The following is a 25,224-nucleotide window of genomic DNA, read 5'->3' as shown; positions in this document are numbered from 1 at the left end:
CTGTCCAGGGTGGGCTGGGTGTGCTGAGTGGGACCTGGGTAGGTCCCTGCTGTCCAGGGTGGGCTGGGTGTGCTGATGGGACCTGGGTAGGTCCCCCTGCCCAGGGTGGGCTGTGTGTGCTGATGAGACCTGGGTAGGTCTCCGCTGTCCAGGGTGGGCTGGGTGTGCTGAGTAGGATCTGGGTAGGTCCCTGCTGTCCAGGGTGGGCTGGGTGTGCTGAGTGGGACCTGGGCTCCTGCCAGCTCTGGAGGCTGCCCTCTGCCTGGCTGCCTTTCCTGCCTGCTCTGCCCAGGCCCCTCCTTGGGCTTTGTCTGTTTCTCTTCTCTGTCCCTTTCTCCCCAGTCCTCCACTGGCCTCTCTCATCTCAGCACCTGATTCCTTGTGATGCTCCATTTTTTCTGTGGTTTTTGGCTTGGGAGGCCCCTCCCAAAGGGACTTTGTTCACATCTGTTTTTGTCTGCTTGTGTGTCCCTCCCCCAGTGCCCAGGTAGGTGGTCAGAGAATAATTGATGAATGAATGAATGGCTGAAAGGGCAAAGGAGTGAATGACTCTAGAATGGTGATGCCGGGTAGGTCCTCAGCTAGTACGTACCAGCTCGGTCACCCACCACCATTGAGATGGTTTCCCCAGTGAGGAGCTGCACCAACCTAAGCGGCCCCTGGTGGGGCCCAGGGGACAAGATGTGGGCTCCTCCCGTAGGCAGCTGTTGGTCCAGGCAGCAGAGCATGTTCCCATGCAGAGCATGATGGCAGTGATGATTTACAAGCACATCCCCAGGGTTTTGTCTTTGTGCTTTTTCCCCAAAATAAGAAATAAATAAACCTGGGAGGGCCGCCTGGGAAGTCACTTGCCTTGGAATCCAGAGAAACCTCCCAGTGAGGGCATCTCTGTCCCTGCCTAGGAAGACAGATGGACAGCCCTTGCCAGGCCGGCGCCCAGGCCTGCTGTCATGGAGGCGTGGGTGCGGGGCGGCTCACCTCAGTATGCAGCCCCATGTGGCTGCCAGACGGTTCCTTCCACCTCCCCAGGGATGTCCCGCTGTGCACTTGGCTGAGAGCCTTTGGAGCAGAGGGCTGGGAGTGGGGCAGGGCTGTGTGGCCAGCCAGAGGCCTGGCTCTGCCAGGAGAGACAAATATTTACAAGCAAGGTCTTCCCTTCTGCTTGGCAGGCTGAGGGCTTTAAGTGTGTAGTATTGATTTTTCAAACAGGAAATTTTAATCAAGGCCCCTGTTTGGCTGAAAAAAGTGAAGGCCAGGGGGTGAGGGCTCCTTCAAGGCCTGGCCCAGGCTTCTCACCCAGCCCGCACTGCCCACAGTTCTGGGCTGCCTCCAAGGGGACCTTTTGTCGAGGAAGGCATCTAATCCCATCTGCTGTGGGTCTCAAAAGACATGAGGCCACACTTGGCTGAATAAAGAGGCTGTTTGAAAGGCAGAGATCAGTGTCCCTGTGGGCTGTGTACCTACTATGTGCCAAGTGCAGAGCGGCAGGCTCTTTGCCACCTGTCTTGTTGAATTTAGGAGCAGCCATTTGAGGTGGGTACCACTTGCATCCCCTTTGATGGAAGACGGTCGAGGTTCTGCAGGGTGGGGACTGTCTCTGACGTGCAGCCCGGCCTACGATGTGCCCTGTTAAAGTGGAGTGAGTGAATGAACTGAACCATTGCATGGGTAGTGGGTGTGGGCACAGAGGCTGGGCTCAGCAAGCAGGGACTGACCATGGCTTTTTCTGGGGCAGGGGAAGGCTTCTCGGAGAAGCTGACTTTGGGCCTGGACTTGACGGAGGACTTGGGAGTTTGCCTGGGGAAGGGGGAAATTTCAGGCTGGGAATGGCTCAAGCCAAGGCATGCCAGGAAACACTTGCATGGAGGAGTGGGGTATTGTGGCTGGAGCAGGGAGTCTGGAGGATGAGCTGGTGATGGGGTGGAAAGAAGGGTGGGGTGTGGCCATGACTCTGCAGGTGAAGGGGCTCAGCACAGTGAGACGGGCACTTGAGAAAGATCTCTCTACCTGCCATTTACTAGAAGTGAGAATCAGTGCTGTGGGAATTTGCAGGAGGCCTTCTTCATACTTTGTGCCTATAGTTGGGTTGATTTTTTTATTTGCCTGGGTTATGATGGATAGGAGCGTGGACTTAAAAAGTTCTGTTCCTCTGACCTCTTCCGTTTGCCGCTTCAAAGTGTTTGCAGATGTCAGGGCCCTCCCTCAAGTGGGGGTGGGCTTCAGACTGCAGAGTGAGGAGCTGCTCTGCCCTCGAGTAAGCACCTAGGCATTTGCACGAGTGAGAGTCAATGTGAGCTGATTTAGGGAAGTCCATTTGCATCTAGCCAATAGGAAGTCTCCTGCTGCACAGACTCACCTCTGTGGGCTGGCAGTCCGATCCCCAGGGTTTGGTGACCATGACCGAGAGATGGACCGTATACTCATCAGGTGCACCTGACTAGGAGCATTTTATATAGACCTAGTGTTTGCTGAGTGCTTGTTTTGTGCTGGGTGCTATTCTGTGTCCCTCGAGTGTATTATTAATGCATTGAATCCTCCTGACAATGGAATGAGGCAGGAGGTATCCTTCTCCCCATTTTACACAGGAGAAAACGAAGACCCAGAGAAGTAAAGTAACTTACCCAAGGTCACACAGCTAATTAGTGACAAAGCTGGGATTCAAACCCAGGCAGCTGGACTCCAGAGCCAAGCTCTGAGCATCTTCTCTGTGTTGTCTGTCCTTACTGTGCAGCCTTCCTGATTGGAAGTAAGAGCGACCTCTCTGTGCCTTCAGGGCCTGTTTTAAGTGGGGACAGCCAGGCTCCATGCCTTACCTCCCTCAGAGGTTGTTTTGAGGCTCTCTTGGGATAGAGGAAATCAAGTTTTATAAACTGTGAAGTGCTGCAAACATGTCCTTATTTCCCCCATGAGCTGGCATTTGCCAGAGCTGAGCTACTCTGGGTAGGGGTGGGTGTGCTGTGATGATCCCACAGGAGGGGAGCATTAGACATGAGCCCGAGGCTGTGTCAGCAGGGAAGGTGGCACAGCCCCTGTTGGAGCGTGTAGACTTTCAGAGAAAGGCTGGTGTGTCTTTTCAGCTATCCACAGCACCCCCGGCCCCAAACACACACAGAGAAAAAAGACTGGAAAGAAATATTCACTTGTTCATTTTGTACGCCTCACTGCGGACCCACTAGGTGCCAGGCATGTCTCCAGCCCTGGGCGACAATGGAGAGTGCAAGTGCAAGGGCCCTACTCAGTCTGATGAGGGGAGACAGTGGGTCAGTGGGTACAGAGACAAGAGGACAATTAGAGAGAGCGACAGAGTCTGCCATGGACCGACCCTGGGGCCGAGTGTCGACTGCCACTAGCTGGGTGTGCACAAAAGGCCTCCCTGTGGAGGTGACATTGGATGGGCCAGGCCTGAGGTGAGACGAGGCAGCTTCATGTGGATCTCAGGGAGGACCTGTTCTAGGCAGAGGTGCTGGGGTGGGGGCAGAGGGGTATGGGGTAGGGAGACTTTGAACAGGGAAGGTGCTGACTAGCTTGCACAGGCCCTGTGGGCAGGGGAGTTTAGGACTGATTATAAGTTCAAGGGGAAGCTTTGGGAAGGGTTTCCTTTTTGGGGAGGGGGATGAGCCTTTTAAAATGTTTCTTGGAGGCCATTGTGGATTGTAGAGTCAGAGTGGATGCAGTGAGGGCAAAGGCTCTAGAATGTTCCAGAATTGATGATCTTGGGATCATGGGGTATTACTTTCTTTATAGAGCGTGCGCGCTCTTTCTCTCTCTCTCTCTGATTTTCCATTGGGGGTGTATTCTGCTAGTATCGAATAAAACCAACACTCATTTTTAAAGAAATGTTGGCTTCTTGGCCTCTGGTGTCTGGTGCAAAGTGTGTCTGTTGGGGGCAGTGCGGCTTAAGGTCAATACTGGCATCATCCAGCCACTCAGTGGACTCCATGAGCCCCTTCTCCCAGCCAGTAAGGTCTGGCCTCCCTCCCAGCCCCACTGGCCCAGCCCCTTTTCCAGATGAGAAAGTCACAGATTTGAAATGCACCACCAGCTTCTTCACTGTTCATTGATCTCATAGAGAACATTTAAAATCATATTCCAGGGGCCACCTTCAGAGAGACAAGAGGAGGTTTAAAAAATTAATAAAGACTCACCGTGTAAGACAAGATGGGCTCTTAACGGGGCTGGGTGTGGCTGCGTTCCTGCTGACTCTTAACTTGCTGCGGGGTCACTGCCCTCAGCTTGGCTGTGAGTGGAGCCCACCTCTTGCCCATTTGCAGGCCTGCCCATTGGAGGGGGCCGGGCTGGGGTGACAGGGCTCCTCTAAGCAGACCTGCTTTCCCTTTGGCCATTAATACCCCAAATGTATGCATGAAATATGAATAGCTGCTTGATTTGTAAGTATCCCAGCTAAAAAAGCAGCAAAGAAATTGCCAAGGGTGTGTTCTCCAGCTGTAAAGAGAGAAAGGAAAAGTACAACTTGCTGAAAACGGCAAAGCGTGTGCCGACAGCTCCTCGGTGCTCCCAGCTAACAAGGATGGTCGACATGCAGCCTGGAGCTCTGGGCCAGTCAGCTGAGCCTGTGCGGGGCTGAGGGCTGCAGCATGCAGGTCAGGGCTCCCGCCTGGAGGCCAGACAGATCTGTCTTCACCCCTGCTTCTTCTTCCTCTTTGCTGTGTGACCTTAGCGCAGTAAAAGGGGAGAATTATGTACTTACCCTGGAGGGGTGAAAGAGAATTGAAGAATAACCTTCCCATGCAGCATTAGCCCAGTCCAGTCACAGGGGGAGCCCTTGGGGAGTGGCAGCTGCTGCTATGAACACCTGCCTCTCCCTGGTCTGCCCCACACAAGGCAGACAGGCTCATCAATCCTTTCGTTCCAGCCACACAGGCCCCCTGCACTTGGCACTTGGGGAAAGAACAAGTCCCTCCTCCACTACCTGGGGCTCATGCTCCCCTTAGCGCTACGCTGGGACTGCTCTTCCTTCTCCTCCCCGGCACTCCCTCTGATGCTCCCCTGTCCCACACTGCTGGACAGAATGGGCCTCTCCTTCCTCTGCACACCCAGAGCTCACTTTGTGGCAGGGAGACCTCTGTGTCCCCTCACCTAGTCTGTCTGCCCCTGGAAGGCAGGGTCAAGGCCTCTGGCCCATGCTCAGCCCAGAGGGCTCTGGACAGAGGGGCAGGCAGCAATGAGCAGTCACTGTGTCTCCAGCAGGGCAGGCATGACTGAGTGCCACTGGATGGGACAGCAGCAATGGAGACTTCAAGGGGGCAAGGCTGTGATCCAGACTAGTGCCAACCAATGCTGTTGCCATTCGGAAGTTGAGCAGCCGTCTGAGATGGCTCAGGGAGTGTAGGCTGGGTTGGGGGCTTAAGGATGAGGCTAGCAGATCAAGGAGGCCTAGTATTCAGGTGGACCTCTGTGGCCCCTGGGAGGGTCACGGGTGCTGAGGGCAGGAGGAGAGGCTGAGCACCCAGCAGCACCCTCTTCCTCCTCCCAGGATGTCGGCTGCGGAGGCAGCAACTGACCCTGGGGCCCTGATGCCACCCACCTCCTCCCTGAGGCAAGAATGCAAGGCCCAAATTCTGTTGTTTTGAGTGACAGCCAGGCATGCAAGAGTTGTCAGTTCATGGGCTGGGATTTGTGAGATGCCTCTCTGTGACTGGCAGATGCCGGGCTGGCCTCCCCACCACCACCCTCCCAGACATGCGGAGGCTGTGGTCTCTGTGGCTTTTGCTGCCATGCCCCCAGCTCCCATGGCCTCAGGATCCTGTGTTCCCTGCAGGAAGGACCACGGGGAGGCCATAGGTGGCTTTGCATGTGCACACTTCCGGCCTTTTCTCTGGGGCGTCTAATGCTGGATGCTGCCTCGTCTGATGTGGGTTCTCCTTCCCCAGCTTCCGCGCTCCCTCCTCTCCGGGCCCTTTCTCCATCTCCTTCTTTTGTTCCCCATTCTCCTGTCCACTCACAGTGGTTCCTTCTAAGGTCCACCTTTGGGCCTCGAACCGCCTTCTTTCTAGAGCAGCGGTTCTCAACCTGTGGGTCACAACCCCTTTGGGGGTCGAATGACCCTTTCACAGGGGTCGCCTAAATACATCCTGCATATGGGATATTTACATTACGATTCATAACAGTAGCAAAATTACCGTTATAAAGTAGCAACAAAAATAATTTCATAGTTGGGGGTCACCACAACATAAGGAACTGTATTAATGGGTCGCGGCATTAGGAAGGTTGAGAACCACTGTTTTAGAGGATAACCACTCCAACCCCGCAGTTCTCACTTCTGCCTACACCTGTAGGACATCTCCGTCTTTCTCCTTGAGATCCAGGGTGCATTGTTCAGTCATCTTAAGGAAGCACCTCCCTGGTATCGGCCAGGATCTCAGACTTGTTCTGTCCCAACCTGAACTCCCAAACCTCTGACTCCTTCCCACAGGCTACTTGGTAAGGTGTGTATCACACAGTGGTGTTGGGACCCCCTAACCAGAGCTCCTGGGCCCTCTCTCCCTGCTCTCGGAGAAGGATGTCAGCTGCCATCTGTTTATTCTGATCCTGCTGCGGTCTCTCCTGCCCACTGTCCCCTCTGCCCACTGTGTCACGTGCTGAGCTGCCAGGGGCACTTAGTGGGCCAGCCTGCTGGGACCCCCTTCCTCCTGCAGAATTCCTTCTCCTGTGAGCCCCTCCCAGGCAGAGACCATGCCCCAGCCAGCCAGGGTTTCTAGAGCCCAGGCTGGCACCGAGGGGAGCTTGCTGGGCGTTGGCGAGAGAGCTAGTTAATTAAGCCCCACTACCCTGAGCAGAATCAGGCAGGGAGGAAGATGAGGCCTGGTAACAGAGTATTTAGAAGTTATAATTAACTTTGTTCTGGGGCCCCGGCAGAAGACGATATATAAGACAATATAAAAGGGGTCCAAGGATTTAGTTAAATAGAGCTAGGTCTTTTTGCAAGTAAACCCTTAATTAAAATCTGTGAGGGAGGACGGGAGAGAAAGGGAGGTGGAGGACGCATTTCAAGGCGGGCTCATTGGCTCTTACCTCATCTGCCAGTGTGCAGAGGGCCGGAGGGAAGCGGGGGTTTGACCAGAAATGGGCAGCACATGGCAGGTGTCCCCCTTCGTGGTCCAGTTCAAGGCCGTAGGGGCTCAGAAAGGAGTGGGTGGGGCTTTGTCTTCCCTGCAGGGGCAGGAGGCTGCTCACAGGTACAGAAATTAAGTTTATTTATAGGAAAAAGTCTTTTTCAGAAGCAGCTGGAGGTTGACTCCCCTCCCAAGGCGGCTGTTCCCTTCCGGCTGCTCTCTGGCTTCCTCTCTTTCTGGGGGAAACCAACCTCAGATGCTGATGGGGGATTCAAGGCTCTCTGTCCCCAGCACTGTGTAGGTCCCTGCTTTTGTCTCAGCCCTTCAATATTTTTCCTTCCCTCTTCCCTCCCCCCATGAGCAGCACACAGGTGCCCCCCTCTCGTCCCCTCCCTCCTGAGTGCACACACGTGAGACCCTGCTCCTCAGCTGTGTGCCTGGCAGGCTTGTGCTGCCTGTGCGACCTCACGCTCCCTCACTTTCCTGACTTAAGCTATGGAAGATCTTGCGGCATGGCCACCCCTGCTGACTGCTGCTGGGGAATGTTCCAGGGAATGCGTGGGCGTCCCTGGTTTTGTAGATCAGGCCCTACCTGGGTGGCCCAGGGGACACACCTCTAGAGAGCATTTCCCTGGTACCACCAGCTGGCCCTCTGGGCAGGCAGACCCATTCCACTCTCCTACCCCAAGTGGCTAGGTGGGTAGGGTGGGTGGAGGGGCGACAGCCGTCGTCCTGGGAATGGCTGCAACGCTGGGGCTACCAGCAGCTTAAAGCCAGGTGGGCAGGTGTAGTCCTAGACCTCATGCTGCCAGGCCTGCAGCCTCTACCAGTGCTGGGCACGGAGCACTTGAGGTCAGGGCCCTGGGCCCACTTCCTATTCTTCCCCTTATTGGCCAGTGACCTCCCTTCTTCCCCTCTAGGAGTCCACTTCATTCAAATGAGACCACGTGTAGACCATGTGTTAACTCAGTCCCCTTCTAGGCACTCAGGCCTCAGGGCTAGGAGGGTGTCTGCCTCTCCCTGCAGGCTGTGACTGCTTGAAGCTGGCCATGGGGTCTTCACTCAGATGGTGCCTATTTGGGGGTCAACGACATTCCCTGATTTGGTACTGGAGATTGAATGATGATGGTGCAGAGGGACCCTGCCCTCGCCGGCCTGAGGGCCAATATAGAGACAGATGGTAGGCAGTACGCAAAGTAGGTGGACAAGATCATTTTGAATGATTAGATCAGTGAGTCAGATCAATGGACAGGGCAAGGTGATGGTGACTGGCTGGAAAGTACCCTCTGCAGAGGCCTGCAGTGGAGGCCAGGGAAGGAGGCCAGCCTGGGGGCATGCTGGTGCATCCATCCTAGGGCATGGATTTTGTTCCCACTGGGGGCAACAGGGACCAATTCAGTGTTTCCAGAGACCCTCTAGCTTCTCTCTTGAACATGACTGCAGCAGGCAGGAGAGGAGATGGGCCCCCAGGGAATGCTGGTGCAGGCATAGCTAGGACTGGGTAGCTAGAACTGGACCTGGAGATGGCCCGGGACAGAGCACAGTGTGTGTTTGGCTCCGGTTTGAGGTGCGATCCTCAGACTTGGTCGTGGGAGGTATGTGGTGAGGGAGGTGCTAGACGTGGTGCCCACAGGACCCAGCAGTCTAGCGTGGGGTGGCCTTCAACAAATATTTGTTAAGGGTATGGGAGAAGGAAAGACGCATTTTGTGATGGGGTCACTTCAGTCATAAAAATCCACCCAGCTTTTCTTCTCTTTTTTTTTTAAAGAGCAAACAATTATCTTCCCTGAATTAATAGTAGACTTAAAATGGATTCTGGCTCATTTGCTCACTAGTTGGATACAATGGCCTGATTCAGACATTTCTAGAAACTTATTATTCTTGCCGATAGTCAAGATTGAATATTTTAAAAATATGGTTTTTAAAATTCTGGGACCTCATGTCATCTCTGGCTCTCTGACGGAAGCCAGTCCATGTTGAGGGAGTTTTGGCTGCGTGAAGTCAGGTCACAGCAGCCAATGTGACCAGTACACAGACCGGCTGCCCGGAGCACGAGGTCGGTGCAGAGAGAAGATGCGTGCGTCCTGAGGCAGAGCTTTGGTTTTCATTTAGAAATTAATTTTCTATATTCTTTATCAGAAAAGTCCTTCACAAAGCCGAACTGTATTTTAGTGGATAAAAGGGAAAAAATTAACTTCTAATAAAGATGAAAAATCTAGAATTCTAAGTTGTAGTCGAGTGAATGTGGCCAGCTGTAATTACAGTATTTTCATGTTAATGTATAAACCCCTTGAAAGGTGTGCTTAAGTGCTAATTATCTATTTACAACAAAATGGCTTTGGAACCGAGATGAGACCCTGGGGGGGGGGGTGTGTTTCAAGAATGTTCTGCAGTGGCATTTTTTTTCTTTTTTTTTTATTTCCTTGCTTATTTTTTATTTTTATTTCTTTGCTTTTTTTTTTGTTGTTGTTGAGACAGAGTCCCACTCTATGCCCTGAGCAGAGTACAATGGCATCATAGCTCACTGCAACCTCAGACTCAGGTTGTGGGCATCCTGCTGCCTCAGCCTCCAGAAGCCCCTGGGATTACAGGCACTGGCCATGGCACCTGGCTGGGTTTTTTAAAAAATTTTTTAGGAGTCGGGGTCTCACCCTTACTCAGGCAAGTCTTGAACTCCTGAGCTCAAGCAGTTCTTCCTCCTCAGCCTCCCACAGTGCTGAGATAATAGGTGTGAGCCACCACACCCAGCTTCTTTTTTCTTTTTAAAGACCATCATCCTAAATACCTTTGCTTTAAATTGAAAATAAAATTTTTTTGAGATAGGGTCTTGCTGTGTTGCCAGTGCTACACTGCAGTGGTGTCATCATAGCTCACAGCTCAGTGCAACCTTGAACTCCTGGGCTCCCGTGATCATCCTGTCTCAACTCTGTGAGTAGAGACACTCTACCACATCTGGCTAATTTTTGTACTATTTTTTGGTAGAGTTGGCAGTCCCACTTTTGCTCAGGCTGGTCTCAAACTCCTGGCATCAAGCAGTCCTCTCACCTCAGTCTCCCAAAGTGCTGGGATTACAGGTGTGAGCCGCCATGACTGGCCAAAAAACTAAGTGTTCCAACAAGTTAGTGATGCATTTTTCTGAGAGGACTGGGCTCTCTGGAAGTTCTCATATGGTTTTATTTCGTATGTCTTATTATTTGGGTGTTTTGCTTACTTACTAATATCCCCTTTGTGTCAAAGGGTTTGAGAAGGTTTGTAAAAACGAAAAGGATAGTAAATGGGTAGAATATTGGTAATAAATTCAAAGCTAAGTTTAAACCAACAGAAAAGAGAAGTTAGAGTAGTTCAGAGGGAGGGGAGGGCCTGGAATTCTTATACCCACCATGGGCTCTGTGAATAGGAAACTGGGGTCTGAGATTCCTGGGGACCGAAGTGGAAAGGGAGATGCATTTGGCTAATGTTCTGATTGCCAAAAGTCAGCCAGCCCCTCTGATTGGCTGTCCCTGATTGCTGAGAGTCATGCCAGCCCCGTGATTGGCTGTCCCTGCAGGGTGTTTGATGTCCATCTCATCCGGCCCTGAGTACCTTAAGGGAATACAGTCATTTCAGTGTGGGAATGACCTCGGGAAAGTTTTTTGTATTTGGATAATAACGAATATTTGTTTAGTGTTTCCCATTACATAAAACATGTCCATTTCTGTCACTCATTTTGTGCTTTCCACCCCCCACCCCCGCCTTCTTTTGGATTGATTGAAGTTTCTTTTTTTCCCCTCTACTGGTTTAGAAATTCTCTATTCTTTTTTGATTCATTTAGTAGTTACTCATAAATGTTTAATATGCATATCTGACTTAACTCAGTCTAGAATTAATCAACATCTCCTTTCCTCCTCGAAGGAGCACAGAATGAACCTACCTCATCCCATTGTGCTGCCGTCTGTCTCTGCTGTCTGGTGTACTCTTCTCACTCACTTTTAACCCTCCTCCAAAGACGTCATCATCATTATTGTTTGTTTCCTGATTTGTACTTTATTATTTACTCAAGACATGTTTACTGAGCAGTTTCTATGTGTTGGACTTGGGGAGGGAGCAGGCCCTAGGGATGAGGCAGTGAAGAAAAACTAGCTTGCTTTGTGAGGCAGTGGGGACAGGCTATGGATAAACAGGGGGCCTGGGTGAGGGCACAGGGAGGGCTAGGGTAGGGCAGGACCTGCGGGGGTGACAGCTGAGCAGAGACCTGGATGGAGTCTGGGGGCAGCCTGGGCAAAGGCAGCAGTTCTGCTTGGGAGTATTGGTAGCAGATCTGAGGACTGGCCTGTGGTTGGGGTTCCACGGAATGTCTAAGGGGCTGAGTGAGAGAAGCTGAGGCCAGATGGGGGATGGGACTAGATAGGGGAGCTGGGACTACTTGGACAGGTGAAGGGCGAGCACAGGTCTTCCGGCTCAGGTGGGCAGGTTGACCAAGGGCCCGAGGCTGGAGGTCCTAATCACTCATTCATTCAATAAACATTTATGGGGCACCTACCTTGTTCTACACCCTGTGCTAGCTGCTGGGGCTGCAGGGGCTGCAGGGGGCATCAAACAGGCCTCCCACTTCAGAGTCACATAAACAAGAAAAGGCTGTGACACAGTGGAGACAGAGCAGGGTGAGGAGGCAGCCTGGGGCCAGCTGAGACCATGCAGGTTTCAGTCACAGGTCCCCTGCCTCCTGGGTGTGAGGCTGAGGGCACAGGAGGCTGGTGGCTGTGCGGATGAGTGGCATGGCTCTGCCGAGGTTCCTGTGTGAGCCTTCCTCTTCATCCTCAAGTACATCTCCACTCCTTAGCTCTTGCTGGAGGCTGCGGAACCGTCGGGAGAAAGAGCTGGGGGCTGTTATTGCCACTTCCCTTCTTCACTTTTTTCACAAACACAGAGAAATTATGTTTGGATATGAAAGAAACTTGTAGGTTTTTTAAAATGTGATTTTCATACTGGATTTTATTCCAGAGTAAGGATAATGAACAAGCCAGAAAATCCTGGCCAGCAGAGAATTAAACTATTCTGAGGGCTGAGCATATAAATTTTTGGAATGTCTGGAAGAGTCCACCTTTTGCTGTCTATACAACCTTCTGTGCCCACTGCCGGCAGCTAAAGTAAGCGTGCCTGTTCTCAGAGCTTTGTGGCTCCTTTGATTTGGAGAATGTGAACCCAGCAGGGCCACTGGTGCTAATGCCGAGCCACCCTCTCTCCAGAGCTGTCTACCCTTCTGGTCTCTCACTGAACCCCACAACCAGCTCTTTTCAGACTTCACCACCCAAGAATCCCCTGGGGAGGGAGATCTTGTTAAAGTCCAGATCTCTGGAGGGCATGAAATTTTGCATTATTAATGAGCACCCAAGGGATGCCCTTTTTGTTCTCCTGGGATCAAACTTTGAGGAACAGGGCCCTAGACCAGTCCTGTCCAGAGAACTTCCTGGGTTGGTGGAAATGCTGCACCTACGCTGTCCAGCATGGCAGCCAGTAACTTCATGTGCGCATCGAGCACTTGAAAGGTGGTGTGACTGAGAAACTTGACTTTTGTATTTTATTTCATTGTGATAGGTTTGAAATTAAATAGGCACAGGGAATTCTTGATTCCTGTATTGGACAGCACAGCCAGACAACCCCCGCAGGTGTCTGCTATTACTGGCTCCGCATTACAGAGAAGAAATCGGTCTCTGAGAGGTGCAGAGCCTGCCCAGCTTCATACAGCAAATAAAAATGGAGTCAAGATCGTAACACAAGGTCTATGTTCTTTTTAAAATTATTATTATTATTTTTAATACTGGAGGAGACCTTTTTTAACATGAGAACTACCCTTGTGTGTCCGTGAAATCCCAGCCAGCCCTTTTTATTAGCGAATTCCTCCTTTCTAAGATGAGTTAGATATTTGTGGTCAGGAGTAATGTTTTATAGCATTTGGGTCCAGCTGAACAAAGTCCGGGTTGAGCAGCTGGTAGGGCATGAGAATTTCCAACATCCCACATTTCATATTTGAAAAAGACATTTTGCAGCAAAACCTCCCGTCCAAGTCACACGGGGCTGAAAGGCAGTAATGACTTCTGGACGGCACCTCATGGTCCCCTGCCATTTTCACAGTGCTTTCTCACTTCTTCCTCCCCACAAACATCCTGGGTCCTGAGTGTTGCCCCCACTTTTCAGATGGGGAGACTGAGGTCCAGGGCAAGGCCGTGTTTCCCGGGAGGTCACACATCTTGATGGTCCTGTGCACGGCTACATCTTCAGCACCACAGACAGCTCCCCTGCCCCAGCAGTTGGGGTAGTCATTGGCTAAATGACGCAGGGCAATGCGTGTGTCACTTTACCCCATAGGCCTTTGTCCCAAGTGTAACCAGGCTTCTGCCTCCATTGGCCCCTGACTCGCTCCATCTTCATGACCTGGACTCCCTCCCACCCCCCAACCAGTGGGCAGCAGCCCTTGAGGGTCACACATGGGTTGGGACATGGTTGACAGCCCAGACTTTTGATTGAAACCAGACCTGGGCCATCTCGCTTTCTAGATGTGTGGTCCTGGGCAGGTGACCTAGCCTCTCTGGACCGTGGCTCTCTCATTTGCAAAATGGGGAAATTATGGGATATTTCTCAACGGGCCTTTTGAGGCTGAGCAAGATAATGCGAGTGAAGTGGAAGTGCAGGGCCGGAACAGGGCGACACCTGAGAAGCAGAGGCAGTCCCTGCAGCTGGGCCTGTGGGGAGGGGTGTGGGGAGTGGGGCAGTGAGGCTGCAGGGGGGTGGGCGGGCAAGGCCCAGCCAGGGGGCGGAGCACTTGCATAGCCTTGGGGGCTTCCCAGGGTCCCAGCAACTACTCTGGGGAGGGATCCACAGGGCACAGTTCCCCAGCCTGCCTCCATGGAACCAGCCATGTTCTGCTCAGGTGTGTCAGGCTTCCAGGGAAGGCCCATTAGAAGCTGCTCTGAAAACAGGTCACTGGAATGTTTGGGACAAAGGAACCTGAACACAGGCCTCCGTCCCTCCCACTCAGTGTTCCTTGTAACCTGGGGTCCCTTGGAGTCTCCCCACATCACAGGGGATGTCTGCGTTTCAGAGGGAGTCATGTGGTCATCTCCACAGTCCTGGGCTGGTTCAATTCCTGAAATGAGTCAGGGGCCAGTAGACAGGCACACCCCCTCCCCAGCCCTGCTTGACCACATGCCTAGCTGGGAACCTAGGGAAAGTCATTAGTGCTTTGTGCCTCAGTGTCTGCATGTACAAAATGGGGCCATACATTTGCTTTGTGGGGCTACTGTGAGGATGGAATAAAACACTGCAGTTGGGGTCCTGTTAAAGCATGTGGGTCCAGAGAGATCCCTAGGGGTTCGGAGCCTGGCTTCATCCTTCCCAGCTATCTGGCCTCAGTTTTCTCATCTGTAAGAGGGGCTGATGTTGGGAGCGCTGAGGGAGGCAGTGGGTGGTCTGGGCTCATCACAGAGCAGCATCAGTATGTGTGCAGTAATAAGTTAGGGTTAGGGCTGATGCTGTGTTAGCTGGCTGGGGCTGCCATAGCAAGGTACCACCAACAGGGGGCTTAACACAACAGAAACTTAACCATCCTGAAGTTCTGGAGGCCAGAAGTTCGGGATCAAGGCATCAGCAGGGTTAGTTTCTTCCAAGGCTTCTCTCCTTGGCTGGCAGTTACCGTCTTTGTGCAGAATAAATGCAGCTGTCGCTGTGGTTTGTGAATCCATCTGAAAGCCCAGCACCAAGTAGATGCTCAGTTGATGGCAGCTTTAATTACTATTATTAACATTATCCAAGGAGTCTTTTTTTTTAATTGTACATTTAAAAGTTAGGTTTTAGTTCATTGAAATTTGTTTCAAAAGAAAAGCAGACTTTTAAAGTGTATAGGTTTGTTTCTTTGATCTCTCTTAAGAAGAAGAATTTCACACCTTTCGGAGTGTGCATGATGCAGATGAAGATCTGAGAGCTCGCGGAAGGCCGTGCGAGCTAATTCTGGGCTGCTTTGACAGCCACGACGCTGAAGGGGAAGCGTCGAGCTGACAAAGCCGGGCTTTCTTTGGTAACATCCCAACCTCTCAAAATAGTCACTTTCCAAACTAACATTTGTCATATTGGTGTTTGAAAGAAGTTTTTTGTTCATTGATCCAACCATATATTCCCCCCCCCCCCATTAAAACTCCTTGGAGGTTCCCTGCAAGATGCCCTGGCTGAGTCTGGACACCTTGCCTGGCAGTCAGGGACCCCCTGGTGTGATTCCACTGTCCCTTCTTGGCCTGGCTCTGCGCCTCCCCTCAATCTGTTCTGGGCTTCTAGGCAGTTGTCAAATATGTGGAAAGTTTTCCCACCTCCATGTCTTTCATGTGTGGGCTGCTCCCCCCGGGCGCCATTCTCCTGCTGCCGTTTGTCCTTGATACAACCTCGGCGGAGCTCTCCCTTACTCCTGGCCAGGGAAGGGAAACAGCATGGCTGTCAGTGGCTCTACGGGACTCTGTACCACCCACATCACTGGTCCCCGGCTGTCATGGCTGGGCAGGAACTTACTAGGGCCAACGAAGAGGATTGTGGAGTAAAGGACCAGAACAACAGAGGTGGCAGGGTGATTTTATTTTAGTGTACCCTAACAGCCAAGATGTTTATCTAGCTTAAAACACTTGACTCTATTAGGCTGGGTGCGGTGGCTCACGCCTGTAATCCCAGCACTTGGGAGGCCCCAAGTGGATTGCCTGAGCTCCCGAGTTTGAGATCAGCCTGAGCAAGAGTGAGACTCCATCTCAAAAAAATAATCAGGTGTTGTGGCAGGTGCCTATAATCCCAGCTACTTGGGAGGCTGAGGCAAGAGGATTGCTTGAGCTCAAGAGTTTGAGGTTGCTGTGAGCTAAGACACTACAGCACTCTACCAAGGGTGACTAAATGAGATTCTGTCTTTAAAAAAAAAAAAAGGAACCCTTAGTCTTAGCCATTTCTACTACAAAGAACATTGTCCTGAGCCATTTTTTTTTTTCTCCCTTTACATGAATTGTCTGCAGCCAGAAGGAACCTGTAAAAGTTTTTGAAAAAATGTTTGCTCAGTAGCACAGGAGCCAAGTGTCTGGCCCCGAGCTGGGCTTTCCATCAGGCCTTTGGTCAAACTGGTGACATCCTTGCTGGGAATTGGCTGGTAAGGTAGAGTCAGGGTGTCCAGAGGGAGGGGGATGGTGGTGTATGGGGTGGGCCCGGACTGTAGAGGGCCAATTAGTCTCCTTTTCCTGTAAACTGCACTGACTTCTAAAATTCCAGAACTATTTCTTCCCGAAGTTAGAATGGGTGGCCTCCAGGAGTCTAACATTTCTGAAAACTGCATTTCCTGGCCTCTCAGGCTCCGTGAAACTGTAATACTGTCTCTTGCAATTCTCGTTGTCCGGGATCCTGGCTCCTTAGATTATTTTTAAATTTTGGTACAATGTACATAACATAACTTCATTGCTTTAACTGATTTTAAAGTGTACAGCTCAGTGGCATTGAGTATATTCAGTTTGTGGTACCATCATCCCTGTTCACGTCCAGAGCTTTCTCATCATCCCAGACTGAAACTCCATACCCAATAAATGCCAACTCCCCAGCCGCTCCCCAGCCCTTGGCACCCACCAGTCTCCTTTCTGTCTCTATGAATTTGACTACTTTGGGCACCTCACATAGGTGGAATCACACTGTATTTCACTGTATTTGTCCTTTTGTAACGGGCTTGTTTCAGTGAGCAGAAGGTCCTCAAGCGTCATCCATGTGGTAGCAGGTGTCAGAATCTCCTTCCTTTTTTAAAGCTGAATAATATTCCACTGGGTGTGGGTGTATATACCATGCTCTGTTTATCTCTTCATCCATCGAAGGAGATTTGGGTTGTTTCTGCCATTTGACTCGTGTGACTAATGCTGTTATGGACACAGGTACACAAATATCTTTTTAAAAATTTGAGACAGAGTCTCACTCTGTCACCATGATTAGAGTGCTATGGCATCATCATAGCTCATAGCAATTGCAAACTCTTGTGCTTAATAGATACTCTTGTCTCAGCCACCCACGTACCTGGGACAATAGGTGCCTGCCACATCACCTGGCTACTTTTTTTGTTTTTTGTGGAGATGCGGTCTTGCTCTTGCTCAGGCTGGTCTTGTACTCCTGAACTTAGGTGATCCAGAGTGCTAAGATTATAGGTGTGAGCCACTTCATTTCCCAGATTTTCTTTTTCAGTTTTTGGGCTAGGGTCTTGTTTGCCCCAGCTGGTATTTCTTCCTTGGGAAACTGTGGTGTTAAACAACTGCCACTGATTGTTTTCAGCAAATGTTCTGGAGACAGGGCTTTCTTTGCTGAGCAAGCTCTGCGTCAGCTCAACTAAAGACAAATCCTGGGAATGGGGTTTTACATGTCAAATAGTGACAGTTGTTTATGGATGGGGATTTCTGGGGAGTCCCAGAGCTCTTTTGCCTCCTCCATTGGCTGCTCAGCTGCCATTTTCATAACTGTGATATTTCTGAGGCTGTGGTTTTCAGGCTGCTACACAGTGCTGGGAGGAAGAGATGGACCAGGGCAAGTTGGGATGCCTCAGAGCTCCACTGGCTTTCTTAAATGTGCTCTTTGGATTGTTGCAAATCTTTGGTTAATTTCCAGAATGTGAAAAGAGTGGATTTTTGACAACCTTTGCTGGGGTTGCCCTTGACTTTGTGGAGCAGCGTATGCTCCAAGGTCCTTCCTCCTGTCTTCAAAGTGCTTCTGTGTGCTGCTTTCTGGTCACAGCAGCCCCAAGATCTTCTCCAAAGTGTTGTGTTGCTTAAAATGAAGTCATTGAGAACTCTCATAACAGGACAGACATTGTAAAGACTCAAATATAAGGCAACACTTTTCTTTCTTTTTTTTAAAGAAATGTTTAATGAAAAAAATCTGAGAATATCTGTCTGAGAAATGTTTAATGAAAAAAATCTGAGAATATATGTCTGTCTGGTTCTGATGGAGAGGGAGAAATCATGGGTTCCAGCTTCAGAGGGAACTGGGTTCAAATTCTCACTCTCTGCATATCAATCATGCCATTATTTAACTTCACAGAGCCCTAGTTTCTTTGTCTGCTCACATGTACTGCCCATCGTGGGACTATTGTGAGGATTAGAAATAGGGCAGGTGACAGCTATAATGTCATAAGTAGCTTGCCTGACCTGCCCAGGAGAGGAGCTGCTTAGCTGGATCACCTGCCATTGAACCTGGTGCCAGAATAATCCCCAAGGAATCACCCTCTATGGGTTTTCTCTGTATTCTCTCTGGCCATCAGTCTTCACTGTGCCCCAGTTTTCTTGGGTCCTAGATGTTGAGCAACAGGCAGAGCACACTAGAGGTCAGGTTGCCCTAGACAGGGTTAGACGTGGATGAGAGCACCTGCTCCTTGTGCCCCTCACATTAGCATATTATTTACATTCAGGTAATAATATGGACACGGTAAGCCACAAAGAGCTGCAAGGCTAAGGATAAAGACAGCAGTTCCTTTCCCAGCACGGCTGACTCCAGAGCCGCTTCTCTTGTGTACCTCTGTTTCTCTAAGGAAACAAACCGAGGTTGCTGTCTCTTTCCTTTTCAGTTTCATGCATTAAAGTTCTTACAAGGAAGAATGAAGCTTTAGAGATTTAGCCTCCTCACGCCCATATATGTCTTTTTGCCTATGCTTTAAATATAATCCTATTACACTTTTTGGTTGAATATTTATTATATGACTTTTTGTTTTTCCTAAAGAGGTAACTACTTGGCTTGTCATTCTGTGTACCCATCACAGGTCATCCCTAAGTCTCCTGCAGAGCTTTAAGTGCCCCATAGCTATGTGGTGGGGTGTGCCAGGTTATCTCAGCATTTTGGAGGCTTTCCTCTTAGGGCTCTGAGCCTTGTTCTTGTTGGGACTGATTGGTGTTCAGGCCTGCTCACAGTCGTTATCCTGAGATGGCTACCTTCTGTCCATCTCCTCTCTTCTGTCTTGGAGCCCCTGGTTCTGAGATCCAACAGCCTCCTTTTTTAGTTTACTCCCTCATTTTGATGAAACACACCCCCAAGTAGCTTTCTGAGAAAGGTGCATGAGAGACTAATGGCTGGCAAACTTACTTGTCAGAAAAAGGCTTTACTCTGTCCTTCATCTTTGTTAATAGTTTGTCTAAGTACTGAATTCTTGGTTGCAAATCATTTTCACCTCAGAATCTGGAAGGCAGTGTTTCATTTTCTTTTAGCTTCCAGCGTCACTGTTGAAAATTCTACCGTTTTGGGGAGTCCTCCTTCTTTGTCTGTGACCTGTTGTGTTTCTGGACAGTGTGCCTTAGGTATGGGTCTTTTTCCATTCATTTTTCTGGGCAGTCTTTTAATGGAACGAATTTTCTCCATTAATTCTGGAATATTTTTTCATATTGTTTTCAAATTTGCCTTACATCTGTTTTCTATGAGATCTCTTTCTGCAATTCAGTACTTAGATGTTGGAACCTCTGGTTTTGATTCTCTGATTTTATCTTTTCTTGTCTGTTACTCACTTCATTGTCTTTTTTTTTTTTTTTGGTCTCTAGTAGATTTCCACAACTTCATCTTCCTACTCTTTAGCCAGATTTTCACAAATCTCACTACCTCTTTATTCCTTTTGTAAGAGCACTCTGCTAGAATTTCCTGGGTGCAGCATCTTCTATCATCTCACCAAGGGTGTTAATTATACAGTAAACATCGGTTTCCTGCCTTGGCCCTGTTTCCTCTGCCTTCCTTTCTTCTGTTTGTTTTGGCCTCTGTTTTCAGTGTGGGGTTTTCCTCAGAGGGCTGGTGATACTGTGTGTTTGTAAGAGCTGGGCATCTGAGAGCTTTGGTTAGTGTGTGTGTGCGCATACGTGTGTGTGATGGGGGTGGGAATGTAGTAATAGGGACCTGGCGGCATCTTTGGGGAATCTCGCATATTAATACCTGTGGGCTTTCCCTCCCAACCCTGGTTTTCTCTTCAGTTCCCCAGTTTCTAAGCCTGGTTTCCAGATTTGACAGCCGAATGGGGAAGAGGGCCAGGATCCCTATGGTCCCTGTATTTGTGTTTTGACTTTATGGTCCTCCCCGGGCCTCAGTGCCCATCCCCCTCGGGCCTGATATTCCCCTGCAGGGGTCTTTGGAATCTTGTGGGCCCTTGAGAGCACACCCTCCTCTTCTCCTAGGGTGGGTGGTAGATGGGTGTTGGGGAAGGGGACCTAGGTCCTGACTACTCTGTATACAGGTTCAAAATCAGACTAGAGCTCTGGGGTCTAGACCCCAAGACACCTGGCTCTGGTCATAGCTCAGCTGGCATCTGTGGCTGCCTCCCCTGAGCCCTTTCTAAGGACTTTGGTTTCAGTTTTCTCTGTTCAGCTGAACTGGTCTTCTCATCTGTCTCTTTCCAGCTTCCAAACCTCTGTTCTGGGAGGTTACACTTTTTCATTCCTTTATTGTTGAATTTGTGAGATGTCAGCAACAGCAGAGACAAACTTGGGCATTCAAAATGGGAGCTCAGACGTGGGCCCCTGATCTGTGTGAGTGTCCTTTAGGTCCTGCTGTCTGATCTGATTATCACCCGCCTCGGGCATCTCACCCAGTACCACACACACATTTGCCTGGAAGGTCTTGGAAAGCTGAAAGGGCTGTCAGCAGTTGGGACCATTATACCACCTCCTCATGGAACAGATGGGGAAACTGAGGTCCAAGGAGGAGAAGGGCCTCACCCCCAGGTCTCATGGTGAGGTGGTAGCAGAGCTGAGCTGAACCAGCATTTTGACTCATAGGCAGGGCTGTCATGTAGCCTCATGGTGCCAGCTCTGTGGCATAGGCCTTGATGCCTGCTGAGTAAGTGAAAACCATGACAGTTTGGAGGCTGCCACCTGTCAGGCTGGCCTGGTTTTAACAATGACAGCCTTTATTTGGCTTTCTGGGACGTCCCGTAGCCAATTGCTTAGGAGACCTTTGGTGAGTCATGTGACCTCTCTGGCCCTTGCCATCTATTGTAGGGGTCAGTGATACCCCGTGGATTCAGTGGCTGTATACTGAGCATGTACTTGGTACCAAGCCCTACCTGGGGGCAGAGAGATGCAGCAGGTGGGCCAGCCTTGGAGCTCCCAGCTGGTGGGGCAGCCTGGTTAGGATGTGGGAGACACACCTGGTGTTTGTTGGGGGCACTCTGATAGGTTGGGGGAAGAGGATGCTCTTAGAAGGTGCCTTGGAGAAGGTGGCTCTGGGCCAATGGATAAAGGGTGAGTTGAATTGGGGTTGACCTAGAAGGGCAGGGAAGAGCTCCTAGGGCCACAGGACAGCATGAGCAAATGTCAGGAGGCCTCGTGCAGCCCAGGGGTGTGGGGTGGTGAGAGATGAGGTGGGGCAGCGGCAGGGATGCGTGGCCTCCAGCTCTGGATGCCCCCAGCACCCAGGACCACCAACTCAGGCTTCTTCGTGAGGGCCCCCAGGGGCCTTTTGTGAATGTCTTTGGGTGTGTGTGCTCTGCCGGACTGTGAGTTCCGGGGAGGTTCCCACAAAGTCCCCTGGCCACAGGCTGCCTTAACTTTGGGGGGAAAAACACAGAGAACTTCCTGCTGTCCTTTTCCACCTAAAGTCATATGTGCTCGGCAGCAGCAATGGAAATAAGCAGTTGAAGATGATTAGGACTGAATGTTCCTGTTTTTAAAACATTTCCCAGGAAAAACAAATGTTTTAAAGTTAAACATTTTGGCTATTAAGATAGAACAGAAGAAAAATCACATTTGCCTTTTAAATATGGGCATCAATGCGGCATCTGAGTCCAGAAGCCTCCCGCGCAGGACCCACAGGCACTGGGCCACAGTGGAGGGTGTGATGTCCCAGGACGTGTCTGTCCCACAGGGGGTGTCATGGCAGCCCTGGGCTCCCATGAGCTGCTGTGTGGCCCCGGGGAGGGGACCTGCCCCTTTAGCTCACTTTTCTGTATCGTGTGGTAGATGATGGCATTAATAGCCCCATGATGCAGTGGACGTGGCCACTGTCCAGTCTGTATTAATCTTGCCTTTTATTTTCTGCCTTCTGAGGGTTTGACATGTTGGGGGGCTTTGCTGACTTTGGAGGGACTGCCCCTCCCAGGGTTAATGGGTTCCTAGAGTTAGCAAGCAACAGCCTTTCATATGCAAACCGGCCACTCTATAGGCCACACCCTAGCCACCCCCTGTGAGTGTTCACTCTGGGCCGCTATCTACTTGACCCAATCACCGGGCAGCACCAGACAGTTGGGGAGAGCCCCTCTGCCCCAGAGCCTGCCAGAATTATTCAGACCTGCCAGTGCCCAGCCTGCTTGCCCTGCCTTGCCTGTCCCTTCTTTTTGGAACCACAACAAAGACTCTTGCCCATGTTTTCCGCTCCCCGTTCACCTCCTAAGCGACTTGCACTTCCCCATGTGGGCCTGCGTGGTGTGGCGTGGCGTGGCTCCTGTTTGGGGGAATTGTGAGTATAAACCACCATCACGACAGTCGTTTCTACATCTGTGTGTCTTACCAAACCTGCTTCTGACACATTTCCACATCAGCACAACACAGGGCTTCATGCCTGCCCTTGCTTGATCATTGCAAGGACCTTACGGACATTCTTGTTTTACACAAGGAGACACTGAGGCTCAGGGAAGTGAGGGTTCTCACCTGGCCACAGAGCCAGGAGGAAGGAGAGAGTGGAGGCTCCCCAGCCTGTACCCCTGCCCACTCTGCTGTGCTGCCTGTCTCTGTGCCTGGGGAGGGCTTGCCAGGGGTCTGGATGCACTAAAGACACATTGCTGATTACAGTGCTTGGTACGGGCAGACGTGGGGCAAGGCTGCAGGACCTAACTCCATGGGCACAGCCTGTGTATCATGTTCCTGTAACTTAGCCCTGGCAGCTGCCTGGCACCTGACCCCAGAGCCCTCTGCCTGTTCATGTTACACACAGAACTCTCTTTCCCTGCCTCTCAGCCCACGTCCTCCATGGGCACGTGGCCGTGGGAGTTTTTCACTGGGGTTTATAAGCCTGAGCCGCACTGAGACCCCACAGTGGCTCGAGCAAGCTGGCTGGCAGGCTGGCTCCACTCTGCTGTTATTCTAGACCGTGCACCACACCAGGAGGTCTGCTAGCGTGAATCTCCCAGACACCGGCAAGTGTTTAAACACAGAACTGTCAAAGACGTACTAAAAATGCAATCAGAGATCGTTATGTCGTCTCTTTATTCCATCCCCCTCTGCTGTGTTCTGTGAGACGGGAATGGGCGGAAGAAGCCATAAGTGGGCATTTTCCTGATTGTCACCGCATTTAGAGAGCACTAAAACTCCGCCGGGCTCAATACGCCGCTCCGGGAATGGCGTAGATGGGGAGAAGCTTGCACATATCTTGTTGAATTTAACAGATTATGCAGTTTGGAGGCAGCACTTTCTGTTAAATGGGATGGGTAAGTGTTAGAGATAAAGAATTGTAACCTTTCAGAGGGAGATTAATCTCGGAAGCACAAGTAGCAGAGATTTCCATCTGAGTCCCTCTCTGTGCCCCGCACAGCAGCCATGCCTGCTGCCATCTGGGGTCCCTGTGGGGGTGCAGTCTGTCTGGGTCTGCGGATCCTGCGACAAGAACTTACAGCAGAGGACCTGCCTCTAGCGGATTCCTGCTTAATGCCTCTTCCCCTCCGTGACCCCACGGCTGGGAGCGCTAGGGCCTCCCCCTCGATCTGGCTGAGAAGGGGAGTGTTCAGGAGGAGCAGGTGTGAATGTTATGGTGGGAAACACAGATGGCTGTCATTACCCCCTGGGGAGGCAGGCTGGTTTCCAGCCGGGAACGTGGTGCTTGTGTCACAGGGAGGTCAGTGGCCTGGCCACACAGTAAGACCCAGTGGTGGGATGTCTTCAATTCCTTCCAGTCTCCCAAACCATCTTGCCAGAGGCTGGCCATTGTTCAGGCATCCAGCAGGCAGGAGGCTGGGGTTCCAGTCCCAGCCTGCCCCTGTCTCACTGTGTGACCCTGGGCAAGTCCCTCTCCCTCTCTGAGCTTCAGTTCCCTCCCCTTTCCAATGAGTGGCATGGATTGGAGGCTCTGCAGGCCTCTTGACTATGTCTTGTCCAGCCTCGCCGGGGTCTGGCACATGGCTCATGCCCCAGTCAGGCCTGGTGGAGAGCTGACCTGGGCTGGGGGCTTTACAGCAGGGCACCTGGCTTGATGGGGTAGGCAGGCTGACTGGACTCCTAGCTTCTGTTGGGTTGATGAGGGAAGTGGGGTGGGAGAAGGCACTTGGGCCCTCTGTCCCCTTGCTGAGCCTTGCCAAGGCCAGCACAGCCCCCAGCACCTGCTGCTGCCCACTGAGCCCAACTTGGGTGCTCCCTAGACAGGTCAACTCTCTACTGCCTTCCCTGTGTTGTGCCCACCCTCGGGCCATGAGGGGATGATGTGTTCTGGTCCCCAGGGTGAATCTTGCCAGATTTCAGAGGATACCTTCTCTCTAGGGCTCAGGCTGTCCTGTGCCTTGTCAGGGCACCATCCCCACTGGCCACCGAGATGGCCCCCTGTGCTCAGCCTTCTCATCTGCTGCTTTCCTCTGTGGGCAGGAGTTGGGTGGAAGAGTTTTTGTCTGTCCCACCCTCCCACCCCCACAAAGCCCCTGCGAATAAGTGAGTTGGTTGAGGACCCCAGAAATGCCTCTCATTCCCCGCCCAGGTAGGGGGTAGAGAAGCAGCTGAGAGAGAAAGCCTGCGAGGGTGGGTCAGTGAGAACCGCAAGTGATGTGGGCACTGGAAGGGGTTGCAGCCTTGGGCTGTGACAACAGAGGTAGCAATCCCAGAACAGAGGAAGGGACTTCTCCCACTCTGTGACGGCCAAGTCCCAGAACAGAGGAGGGGACTTCTCCTACTTTGTGATGGCCACGCCACGCCAGAGCTTTACTTCTGTCTCTTCCACTCCCCCTATGCCCAGCTAGAGAGCAGGACCCACTGGAGGAGATTCAGAGATGGACACTGAGGACTGTGGGTGAGGGAGGTGGGCCTGAAATACATGCCCTGCTCAGGCAACTGGAGGAACAGGAGGGCCACAGAGGTCAGTCAGTATAAAGGAGATGGCCAGAACTATCTAAGGATGGATGGAGTGACAAATGTACCTGTCCACCCATCAGTCTAGTCTGTCCATCCATGTGGGTGTCCATGTA

At 51.3% G+C, this 25,224-nt stretch overlaps 1 protein-coding gene across 4 annotated transcripts in view; it reads left to right on the top strand.

Moving 5' to 3' along the window:
- Positions 1 to 25,224, top strand: part of MPPED1 (metallophosphoesterase domain containing 1) — a 71,800-nt gene that overhangs the window by 20,277 nt on the left and 26,299 nt on the right. The gene's annotated exons all lie outside the window — the stretch shown is intronic.

Source organism: Otolemur garnettii, unplaced genomic scaffold, assembly GCF_000181295.1.
Source record: "Otolemur garnettii isolate 467f Iridium unplaced genomic scaffold, OtoGar3 scaffold00007, whole genome shotgun sequence".
Lineage (NCBI taxonomy): Eukaryota > Metazoa > Chordata > Mammalia > Primates > Galagidae > Otolemur > Otolemur garnettii.
Note: the sequence above shows the minus strand (reverse complement) of the source record. Positions and strands in the feature narration are given on the sequence as shown.